Raw genomic sequence first — 11,060 nt, forward strand, 5'->3', positions numbered from 1 at the left:
TATAATTTTCCTACTTTGTCTTCTCTAAGATGAGGCCCTTTCTAAACTACTCAAAACTATTTGTCAATTAAGTGACCGAAATCAATTTCCTCAACCACGATATATGAAAACAAATACATTTTCACTTCCATCAAAAGCAGGTGATATAAGAGAATATGTTGATTCTCACTTATCTGTCGCTTAGTTCTTTATTCTCGTGTTTTCCATACCTATGTCTAATTTTAATTCCTCATTAATTCTGGAAAATATCTCTTCAATTCCTTTAAGCACTCAGGGCACCTCTTCTCTACCTTGGACTCTGCATTAACATCCTGAATAAAGTGTCATTCCCCCTCCTCTTTCCCCTCCAGCTCCAACCTAGACAAAGTTGGATCTGCAAAGCACAGTAGGGAAATACTGTGAGATTTGTGCCTGGGTGTATGAGCGCCTGAGTATGTCAGAAACAAGAAATAGGAGGAGAAGACATTTTTTCTGGTGCAAATGTAAGAAGAAATGCTTGTATTATATCAAGGAAGAACTCAAGTTTCAGACAAGATATTAGCCCAACTTTCAACAGAAGCCATAATATCTCAAAAAATGACTAATTCACAAGCAAGTACACAAAGGTTTGTTAGAAACAATGCACCATTTTTATTGAGAATAAGTGATTTCCCCAACTGGAGGATGTTAGGATCATCAACACAGTCATAACAGGGAATCAGAGTTTAAGGAAGTTAAAGGCTACCTTTCAGACAATAAGCAGACGCTATCATGGAACCTCAAGCCACAAAGATGTCAATCTAACAATAGATAGTTGGAGGTCAAAGCCTCTGTTAGGCATGTAGTTTCCTGGATATAGAAATCATGGGTTATAGATCCTTGAATCTCATTATCTTTAGATGTGTCATTTCAGGAACACACGAGGTTTGGATGGTGATGTTTTAGCAGCAAGAAGAATAACATCTCCAGTAGCAAACTGGCCAGTAGCAGCAGTAGCCAGTGTCATATCCACAGCCGTATCCTGGTCCATAAACACAGCCATAAGGGGAGCCATATCCACAGCCGTATCCTGAGCCATAGCCACAGCCATAGCGAGTCCCATATCCACAGCTGTAATAGGGACTAAATGCATGGCCATAGCCACAAGAGTTGCCGTAGTAGTTGCCACACATGTTGTCAAGGGAAGTGGATTCAGGTGGGTTGCAAGAGGATGTTTCTGAAGTGTGTGTGTCGTCTACTTCCCATGGACCTTTATATACCGCCAGTAATTGGCAGAGCATACCATTCATTCCCTGACATAGGCAACAAATATGCAAGCAACCATTATATGCCAGTCACGGGTGACGATCAGTAATAGTTCCTTTAAAATGAGCTCGTTAGTTTGAATACTCCAGTTTTATTTAAAGAGCATCATTTTAATTTGTTCTGCTGAAGAATTGTCTCAGTAGAATCACGTGCCCAATAACTGATTTTTTGGTTGGGTTGTTTTTTTTTTTGCCTTTGAGTTGTATGAGATGTTTGTATACTTTGGACATTAACACCTAGTCAGTCACATCATTTGCAAATATTTTCTCACATTTCCTAGGTTGTCTTTTTATCTTCTCAACTGCTTCCTTTGCTGTGCAAAACCTTTAAGTGTAATTATATCCCATTTGTTTATTTTTGCTTTTATATCTTTGGCCTTGGGATACAGATCCAAAAAAGTAATGCTACAATTTATGTCAAAGAGTGTCCTGCCTATGTTTTCTTCTAAGAGTTTTATATTTTCAGGTCTTACATTTAGGTCTTTAGCCCATTTTGAGTTTGTTTTTGTATATGGTGTGAGGGAATGTTCTACTCTCACTGTTATATACATGGCTGACCAGTTTTCCCAGCACCACTTGTTGAAGTGACTGTCTTTTTTCTTTGTATATTCCTGCCTCTTTTGTCATAGATTAATTGATCATAAGTGTGTGGGATTCTTTCTGGGCTCTGTCTTCTGTTCCACTTACCTATGTGTCTGTTTTGGAGCAAATACCACACTGTAGTATAGTCTGAAGTCTGGTAGGGTTGAACCTCTAGCTTTGTCCTTTATTATGAAGAATGCTTTGAAAACTGGGGGTCTTTTGTTGTCCTAGTTTTAGAAATAGTTTTTCTATGAATTTTAGGGTTGTTTAAAGATTATTCGTCGTAGTAATGTTAATTTTAAAAATATTTGTTCTAGTGCTGTGAAAAATGTCACAGGTATTTTGATAGGGATTGCATTAAATCTGTAGATTTCATTCGGAGGTATGGCCATTTTTATAATATTAATTCTTCAAATCTGAGGACACAGGATATATTTCCTTTTCTTTATATCAATTTCAATTTCCTTCATCTAATTTTATAGTTTTCAGAGTATAGGTATTTCACCTCCTTGTTTAAGTTTCTTCCTAGGTAATTTTTGATGCAGTTTTAAATGGGATTCGTTTTACTTTCTCTTTCTAACATTTCCTCATTTGTGTACAGAAACACAACAGATTTCTGTATATTGATCTAGTATCATGCAACCTACTGATTTTGTTAATTGGTTCTAAAGGTTTTTGGGTGGAGACTGTAGAGTTCTCTCTATGAAGTACCATTTCCTCTGCAAATAGTAACGGTGTTACCTCTTCCTTTCCAATCTGCATACATTTAATTTCTTTTTCTTATGACTGCTGCGGCTAGAACTTCCAATTTAAGCAGAAGTGGCGAGAGTCATCATCGTTGTCTGGTTCCTGAATTGAGGAGGAAGGCTTTCACCTTTTCACCATTGAGTATTATGTTGGCTGTTGGTTTGTTGTAAATGGCCTTTATTATGATAATGTATTTTCCCTCTACAGCCACTTTGGCAAGGATTTTTATCATGAATCGAAGTTGAATTTTTTCAAATGCTTTTTCTGCATCTATTGATGTGATCATGTGATTTTTGTCTTTCTTTTTGTGGCTGTGGTGTATCACATTGATTGATTTGCACATGCTAATCCATCCTTGTGCCCCTGGAATAAATCCAACTTGATCATGGCGTATGATCGTTTTTTGTATTATGGATTTGGTTTGCTAATATTCTGTTGAGGACTTTTGCATCTGTTGTTCATCGAAGATATTGGACTATAATTTTCTTTTTTCCATAATCTCTTTGTCTGGTTTTGCTATCAGGGTAATGGTGGCCTTGTCGAATGAATTTGGGAGTGTTTGCTCATCTTCAGTTTTTTGGAACATTTTGAGAAGGATTGGTATAAGTTCTTCTTTTTATGTTTGATAGAATTCCCCTGTGAAGCTCTCTGGTCCTGGACTTTTGTTTGCTGGGAGTTTTTCAAATTACAGATTCGACTTCAGTTCTAGTGATCAATCTGTTCAAATTTTCTGTTTCTTCTTGATTCAGTCTAGTCATTCTGTATGTTTCTAGAAATTCAGCTGTTTCTTCTAGGCTGTCCAATTTGTTGGCATATAACTGCTCGTAGTATTGCTTATGAAGTTTTGTGTGTCTGTGGTATCAGCTGTTATTTCTCCTCTTTCCTTTCTGATCAAAATTAAAGTAACTTTTTATAGTAACAATTATGAAATCCAAGTTGGAAGGGAGGATAAACTCTGGAAGGTGATTCCTTCTACTGGAATCCCACATTTCAACAACAAAAAATGAGCTATGATCCAGTAGTCGATAGAGTGCCTTCAACAGGAATTTTCACGAAGTTGCTGATTTCATATTCTGAGAATATTCATGCTTAGAAAATTTTCTTTCAGTTGAGAAATCTTTTTACCTATTTTTTTCTGATATTGGTCTCTGCTCTAATGTGATCACTCTGCTATGCTTAATCCACCACAATAAGCATAAAGAAAATGTATCTCCACTCCAATTTTTGTTATTCTTCAGTTTCTTTCCTTTTCTGTCATCTTTTAAATTCAAAACTATCAATTTTACTTCACAAATTACCTGGGATACACACGTTACTTTTCAATACCCTGCCAACACACACTTTCTATCCACAATACCCATGGGTTAGTGAGAATTCTTCTATCTTTCTTACATTGCTTCGAATACCTTTCCATTCAAACATCTAGATATTGATGCAAAACAACAGAAACCATATCTATTCGGTACATCACTGCATAATCAGCTCTGAGAACAGAGCCTGGCACATAATTTACCCTCAAATATTTCTCCAATAAGCATATGAAGTCAACCATTTGTGTGGCACATATAACTTATAGGATATTTGTAAATATTATCCCCATTTTCTCACTTCTGTAAAGCTGAGTGTCTCAGATGTTCTTTAACTAAGGAGTCACAACACTTATGACATTGAAAGTATGTTAAGAGTTCATGAAGACTCTTTTCTGGGTATATAAGTTAACTCATACATGCCTAATAAATCATATTCTGCCAAAACTTCACGGACTTCTTTTCCCACTTTACACTTGCTACTGCCCTTTCTAATCTTCCTTTGCCATTGGCATCAGCTCATCACAACTTCAAAATACCTCCCTGAACTATCCCTCTGATACTTCGATCCTTACTCTCTTTCCCATAAAGCGCTTTTATTCCCCCCTCCCAACTGTCAGTTTGAAATTATCTTAATTGTTTTTTACTCTTTGTTTTTCTATCTTAACGTACTAGAATATAAACACTGTGAGAGCAAGGAACTTGCCTATAATTTTCCTACTTTGTCTTCTCTAAGATGAGGCCCTTTCTAAACTACTCAAAACTATTTGTCAATTAAGTGACCGAAATCAATTTCCTCAACCACGATATATGAAAACAAATACATTTTCACTTCCATCAAAAGCAGGTGATATAAGAGAATATGTTGATTCTCACTTATCTGTCGCTTAGTTCTTTATTCTCGTGTTTTCCATACCTATGTCTAATTTTAATTCCTCATTAATTCTGGAAAATATCTCTTCAATTCCTTTAAGCACTCAGGGCACCTCTTCTCTACCTTGGACTCTGCATTAACATCCTGAATAAAGTGTCATTCCCCCTCCTCTTTCCCCTCCAGCTCCAACCTAGACAAAGTTGGATCTGCAAAGCACAGTAGTGAAATACTGTGAGATTTGTGCCTGGGTGTATGAGCGCCTGAGTATGTCAGAAACAAGAAATAGGAGGAGAAGACATTTTTTCTGGTGCAAATGTAAGAAGAAATGCTTGTATTATATCAAGGAAGAACTCAAGTTTCAGACAAGATATTAGCCCAACTTTCAACAGAAGCCATAATATCTCAAAAAATGACTAATTCACAAGCAAGTACACAAAGGTTTGTTAGAAACAATGCACCATTTTTATTGAGAATAAGTGATTTCCCCAACTGGAGGATGTTAGGATCATCAACACAGTCATAACAGGGAATCAGAGTTTAAGGAAGTTAAAGGCTACCTTTCAGACAATAAGCAGACGCTATCATGGAACCTCAAGCCACAAAGATGTCAATCTAACAATAGATAGTTGGAGGTCAAAGCCTCTGTTAGGCATGTAGTTTCCTGGATATAGAAATCATGGGTTATAGATCCTTGAATCTCATTATCTTTAGATGTGTCATTTCAGGAACACACGAGGTTTGGATGGTGATGTTTTAGCAGCAAGAAGAATAACATCTCCAGTAGCAAACTGGCCAGTAGCAGCAGTAGCCAGTGTCATATCCACAGCCGTATCCTGGTCCATAAACACAGCCATAAGGGGAGCCATATCCACAGCCGTTTCCTGAGCCATAGCCACAGCCATAGCGAGTCCCATATCCACAGCTGTAATAGGGACTAAATGCATGGCCATAGCCACAAGAGTTGCCGTAGTAGTTGCCACACATGTTGTCAAGGGAAGTGGATTCAGGTGGGTTGCAAGAGGATGTTTCTGAAGTGTGTGTGTCGTCTACTTCCCATGGACCTTTATATACCGCCAGTAATTGGCAGAGCATACCATTCATTCCCTGACATAGGCAACAAATATGCAAGCAACCATTATATGCCAGTCACGGGTGACGATCAGTAATAGTTCCTTTAAAATGAGCTCGTTAGTTTGAATACTCCAGTTTTATTTAAAGAGCATCATTTTAATTTGTTCTGCTGAAGAATTGTCTCAGTAGAATCACGTGCCCAATAACTGATTTTTTGGTTGGGTTGTTTTTTTTTTTGCCTTTGAGTTGTATGAGATGTTTGTATACTTTGGACATTAACACCTAGTCAGTCACATCATTTGCAAATATTTTCTCACATTTCCTAGGTTGTCTTTTTATCTTCTCAACTGCTTCCTTTGCTGTGCAAAACCTTTAAGTGTAATTATATCCCATTTGTTTATTTTTGCTTTTATATCTTTGGCCTTGGGATACAGATCCAAAAAAGTAATGCTACAATTTATGTCAAAGAGTGTCCTGCCTATGTTTTCTTCTAAGAGTTTTATATTTTCAGGTCTTACATTTAGGTCTTTAGCCCATTTTGAGTTTGTTTTTGTATATGGTGTGAGGGAATGTTCTACTCTCACTGTTATATACATGGCTGACCAGTTTTCCCAGCACCACTTGTTGAAGTGACTGTCTTTTTTCTTTGTATATTCCTGCCTCTTTTGTCATAGATTAATTGATCATAAGTGTGTGGGATTCTTTCTGGGCTCTGTCTTCTGTTCCACTTACCTATGTGTCTGTTTTGGAGCAAATACCACACTGTAGTATAGTCTGAAGTCTGGTAGGGTTGAACCTCTAGCTTTGTCCTTTATTATGAAGAATGCTTTGAAAACTGGGGGTCTTTTGTTGTCCTAGTTTTAGAAATAGTTTTTCTATGAATTTTAGGGTTGTTTAAAGATTATTCGTCGTAGTAATGTTAATTTTAAAAATATTTGTTCTAGTGCTGTGAAAAATGTCACAGGTATTTTGATAGGGATTGCATTAAATCTGTAGATTTCTTTCGGAGGTATGGCCATTTTTATAATATTAATTCTTCAAATCTGAGGACACAGGATATATTTCCTTTTCTTTATATCAATTTCAATTTCCTTCATCTAATTTTATAGTTTTCAGAGTATAGGTATTTCACCTCCTTGTTTAAGTTTCTTCCTAGGTAATTTTTGATGCAGTTTTAAATGGGATTCGTTTTACTTTCTCTTTCTAACATTTCCTCATTTGTGTACAGAAACACAACAGATTTCTGTATATTGATCTAGTATCATGCAACCTACTGATTTTGTTAATTGGTTCTAAAGGTTTTTGGGTGGAGACTGTAGAGTTCTCTCTATGAAGTACCATTTCCTCTGCAAATAGTAACGGTGTTACCTCTTCCTTTCCAATCTGCATACATTTAATTTCTTTTTCTTATGACTGCTGCGGCTAGAACTTCCAATTTAAGCAGAAGTGGCGAGAGTCATCATCGTTGTCTGGTTCCTGAATTGAGGAGGAAGGCTTTCACCTTTTCACCATTGAGTATTATGTTGGCTGTTGGTTTGTTGTAAATGGCCTTTATTATGATAATGTATTTTCCCTCTACAGCCACTTTGGCAAGGATTTTTATCATGAATCGAAGTTGAATTTTTTCAAATGCTTTTTCTGCATCTATTGATGTGATCATGTGATTTTTGTCTTTCTTTTTGTGGCTGTGGTGTATCACATTGATTGATTTGCACATGCTAATCCATCCTTGTGCCCCTGGAATAAATCCAACTTGATCATGGCGTATGATCGTTTTTTGTATTATGGATTTGGTTTGCTAATATTCTGTTGAGGACTTTTGCATCTGTTGTTCATCGAAGATATTGGACTATAATTTTCTTTTTTCCATAATCTCTTTGTCTGGTTTTGCTATCAGGGTAATGGTGGCCTTGTCGAATGAATTTGGGAGTGTTTGCTCATCTTCAGTTTTTTGGAACATTTTGAGAAGGATTGGTATAAGTTCTTCTTTTTATGTTTGATAGAATTCCCCTGTGAAGCTCTCTGGTCCTGGACTTTTGTTTGCTGGGAGTTTTTCAAATTACAGATTCGACTTCAGTTCTAGTGATCAATCTGTTCAAATTTTCTGTTTCTTCTTGATTCAGTCTAGTCATTCTGTATGTTTCTAGAAATTCAGCTGTTTCTTCTAGGCTGTCCAATTTGTTGGCATATAACTGCTCGTAGTATTGCTTATGAAGTTTTGTGTGTCTGTGGTATCAGCTGTTATTTCTCCTCTTTCCTTTCTGATCAAAATTAAAGTAACTTTTTATAGTAACAATTATGAAATCCAAGTTGGAAGGGAGGATAAACTCTGGAAGGTGATTCCTTCTACTGGAATCCCACATTTCAACAACAAAAAATGAGCTATGATCCAGTAGTCGATAGAGTGCCTTCAACAGGAATTTTCACGAAGTTGCTGATTTCATATTCTGAGAATATTCATGCTTAGAAAATTTTCTTTCAGTTGAGAAATCTTTTTACCTATTTTTTTCTGATATTGGTCTCTGCTCTAATGTGATCACTCTGCTATGCTTAATCCACCACAATAAGCATAAAGAAAATGTATCTCCACTCCAATTTTTGTTATTCTTCAGTTTCTTTCCTTTTCTGTCATCTTTTAAATTCAAAACTATCAATTTTACTTCACAAATTACCTGGGATACACACGTTACTTTTCAATACCCTGCCAACACACACTTTCTATCCACAATACCCATGGGTTAGTGAGAATTCTTCTATCTTTCTTACATTGCTTCGAATACCTTTCCATTCAAACATCTAGATATTGATGCAAAACAACAGAAACCATATCTATTCGGTACATCACTGCATAATCAGCTCTGAGAACAGAGCCTGGCACATAATTTACCCTCAAATATTTCTCCAATAAGCATATGAAGTCAACCATTTGTGTGGCACATATAACTTATAGGATATTTGTAAATATTATCCCCATTTTCTCACTTCTGTAAAGCTGAGTGTCTCAGATGTTCTTTAACTAAGGAGTCACAACACTTATGACATTGAAAGTATGTTAAGAGTTCATGAAGACTCTTTTCTGGGTATATAAGTTAACTCATACATGCCTAATAAATCATATTCTGCCAAAACTTCACGGACTTCTTTTCCCACTTTACACTTGCTACTGCCCTTTCTAATCTTCCTTTGCCATTGGCATCAGCTCATCACAACTTCAAAATACCTCCCTGAACTATCCCTCTGATACTTCGATCCTTACTCTCTTTCCCATAAAGCGCTTTTATTCCCCCCTCCCAACTGTCAGTTTGAAATTATCTTAATTGTTTTTTACTCTTTGTTTTTCTATCTTAACGTACTAGAATATAAACACTGTGAGAGCAAGGAACTTGCCTATAATTTTCCTACTTTGTCTTCTCTAAGATGAGGCCCTTTCTAAACTACTCAAAACTATTTGTCAATTAAGTGACCGAAATCAATTTCCTCAACCACGATATATGAAAACAAATACATTTTCACTTCCATCAAAAGCAGGTGATATAAGAGAATATGTTGATTCTCACTTATCTGTCGCTTAGTTCTTTATTCTCGTGTTTTCCATACCTATGTCTAATTTTAATTCCTCATTAATTCTGGAAAATATCTCTTCAATTCCTTTAAGCACTCAGGGCACCTCTTCTCTACCTTGGACTCTGCATTAACATCCTGAATAAAGTGTCATTCCCCCTCCTCTTTCCCCTCCAGCTCCAACCTAGACAAAGTTGGATCTGCAAAGCACAGTAGTGAAATACTGTGAGATTTGTGCCTGGGTGTATGAGCGCCTGAGTATGTCAGAAACAAGAAATAGGAGGAGAAGACATTTTTTCTGGTGCAAATGTAAGAAGAAATGCTTGTATTATATCAAGGAAGAACTCAAGTTTCAGACAAGATATTAGCCCAACTTTCAACAGAAGCCATAATATCTCAAAAAATGACTAATTCACAAGCAAGTACACAAAGGTTTGTTAGAAACAATGCACCATTTTTATTGAGAATAAGTGATTTCCCCAACTGGAGGATGTTAGGATCATCAACACAGTCATAACAGGGAATCAGAGTTTAAGGAAGTTAAAGGCTACCTTTCAGACAATAAGCAGACGCTATCATGGAACCTCAAGCCACAAAGATGTCAATCTAACAATAGATAGTTGGAGGTCAAAGCCTCTGTTAGGCATGTAGTTTCCTGGATATAGAAATCATGGGTTATAGATCCTTGAATCTCATTATCTTTAGATGTGTCATTTCAGGAACACACGAGGTTTGGATGGTGATGTTTTAGCAGCAAGAAGAATAACATCTCCAGTAGCAAACTGGCCAGTAGCAGCAGTAGCCAGTGTCATATCCACAGCCGTATCCTGGTCCATAAACACAGCCATAAGGGGAGCCATATCCACAGCCGTATCCTGAGCCATAGCCACAGCCATAGCGAGTCCCATATCCACAGCTGTAATAGGGACTAAATGCATGGCCATAGCCACAAGAGTTGCCGTAGTAGTTGCCACACATGTTGTCAAGGGAAGTGGATTCAGGTGGGTTGCAAGAGGATGTTTCTGAAGTGTGTGTGTCGTCTACTTCCCATGGACCTTTATATACCGCCAGTAATTGGCAGAGCATACCATTCATTCCCTGACATAGGCAACAAATATGCAAGCAACCATTATATGCCAGTCACGGGTGACGATCAGTAATAGTTCCTTTAAAATGAGCTCGTTAGTTTGAATACTCCAGTTTTATTTAAAGAGCATCATTTTAATTTGTTCTGCTGAAGAATTGTCTCAGTAGAATCACGTGCCCAATAACTGATTTTTTGGTTGGGTTGTTTTTTTTTTTGCCTTTGAGTTGTATGAGATGTTTGTATACTTTGGACATTAACACCTAGTCAGTCACATCATTTGCAAATATTTTCTCACATTTCCTAGGTTGTCTTTTTATCTTCTCAACTGCTTCCTTTGCTGTGCAAAACCTTTAAGTGTAATTATATCCCATTTGTTTATTTTTGCTTTTATATCTTTGGCCTTGGGATACAGATCCAAAAAAGTAATGCTACAATTTATGTCAAAGAGTGTCCTGCCTATGTTTTCTTCTAAGAGTTTTATATTTTCAGGTCTTACATTTAGGTCTTTAGCCCATTTTGACTTTGTTTTTGTATATGGTGTGAGGGAA

At 36.8% G+C, this 11,060-nt stretch overlaps 1 pseudogene across 1 annotated transcript; it reads right to left on the reverse strand.

Annotated features, from left to right (window-relative positions):
* Positions 1–920: 920 nt before the first annotated feature.
* LOC309659586 lies at positions 921–10,403 on the reverse strand (annotated as a pseudogene). The gene is made up of 3 exons: positions 10,242–10,403; positions 5,642–5,708; positions 921–1,089 (listed from the first exon to the last, which is right to left on the reverse strand). The product of its transcript is annotated as an uncharacterized misc_RNA (transcript).
* Between the last annotated feature and the right edge of the window lie 657 nt (positions 10,404–11,060).

This window comes from Balaenoptera physalus, assembly GCF_965194825.1.
Source record: "Balaenoptera physalus genome assembly, chromosome: 4".
NCBI lineage: Eukaryota > Metazoa > Chordata > Mammalia > Artiodactyla > Balaenopteridae > Balaenoptera > Balaenoptera physalus.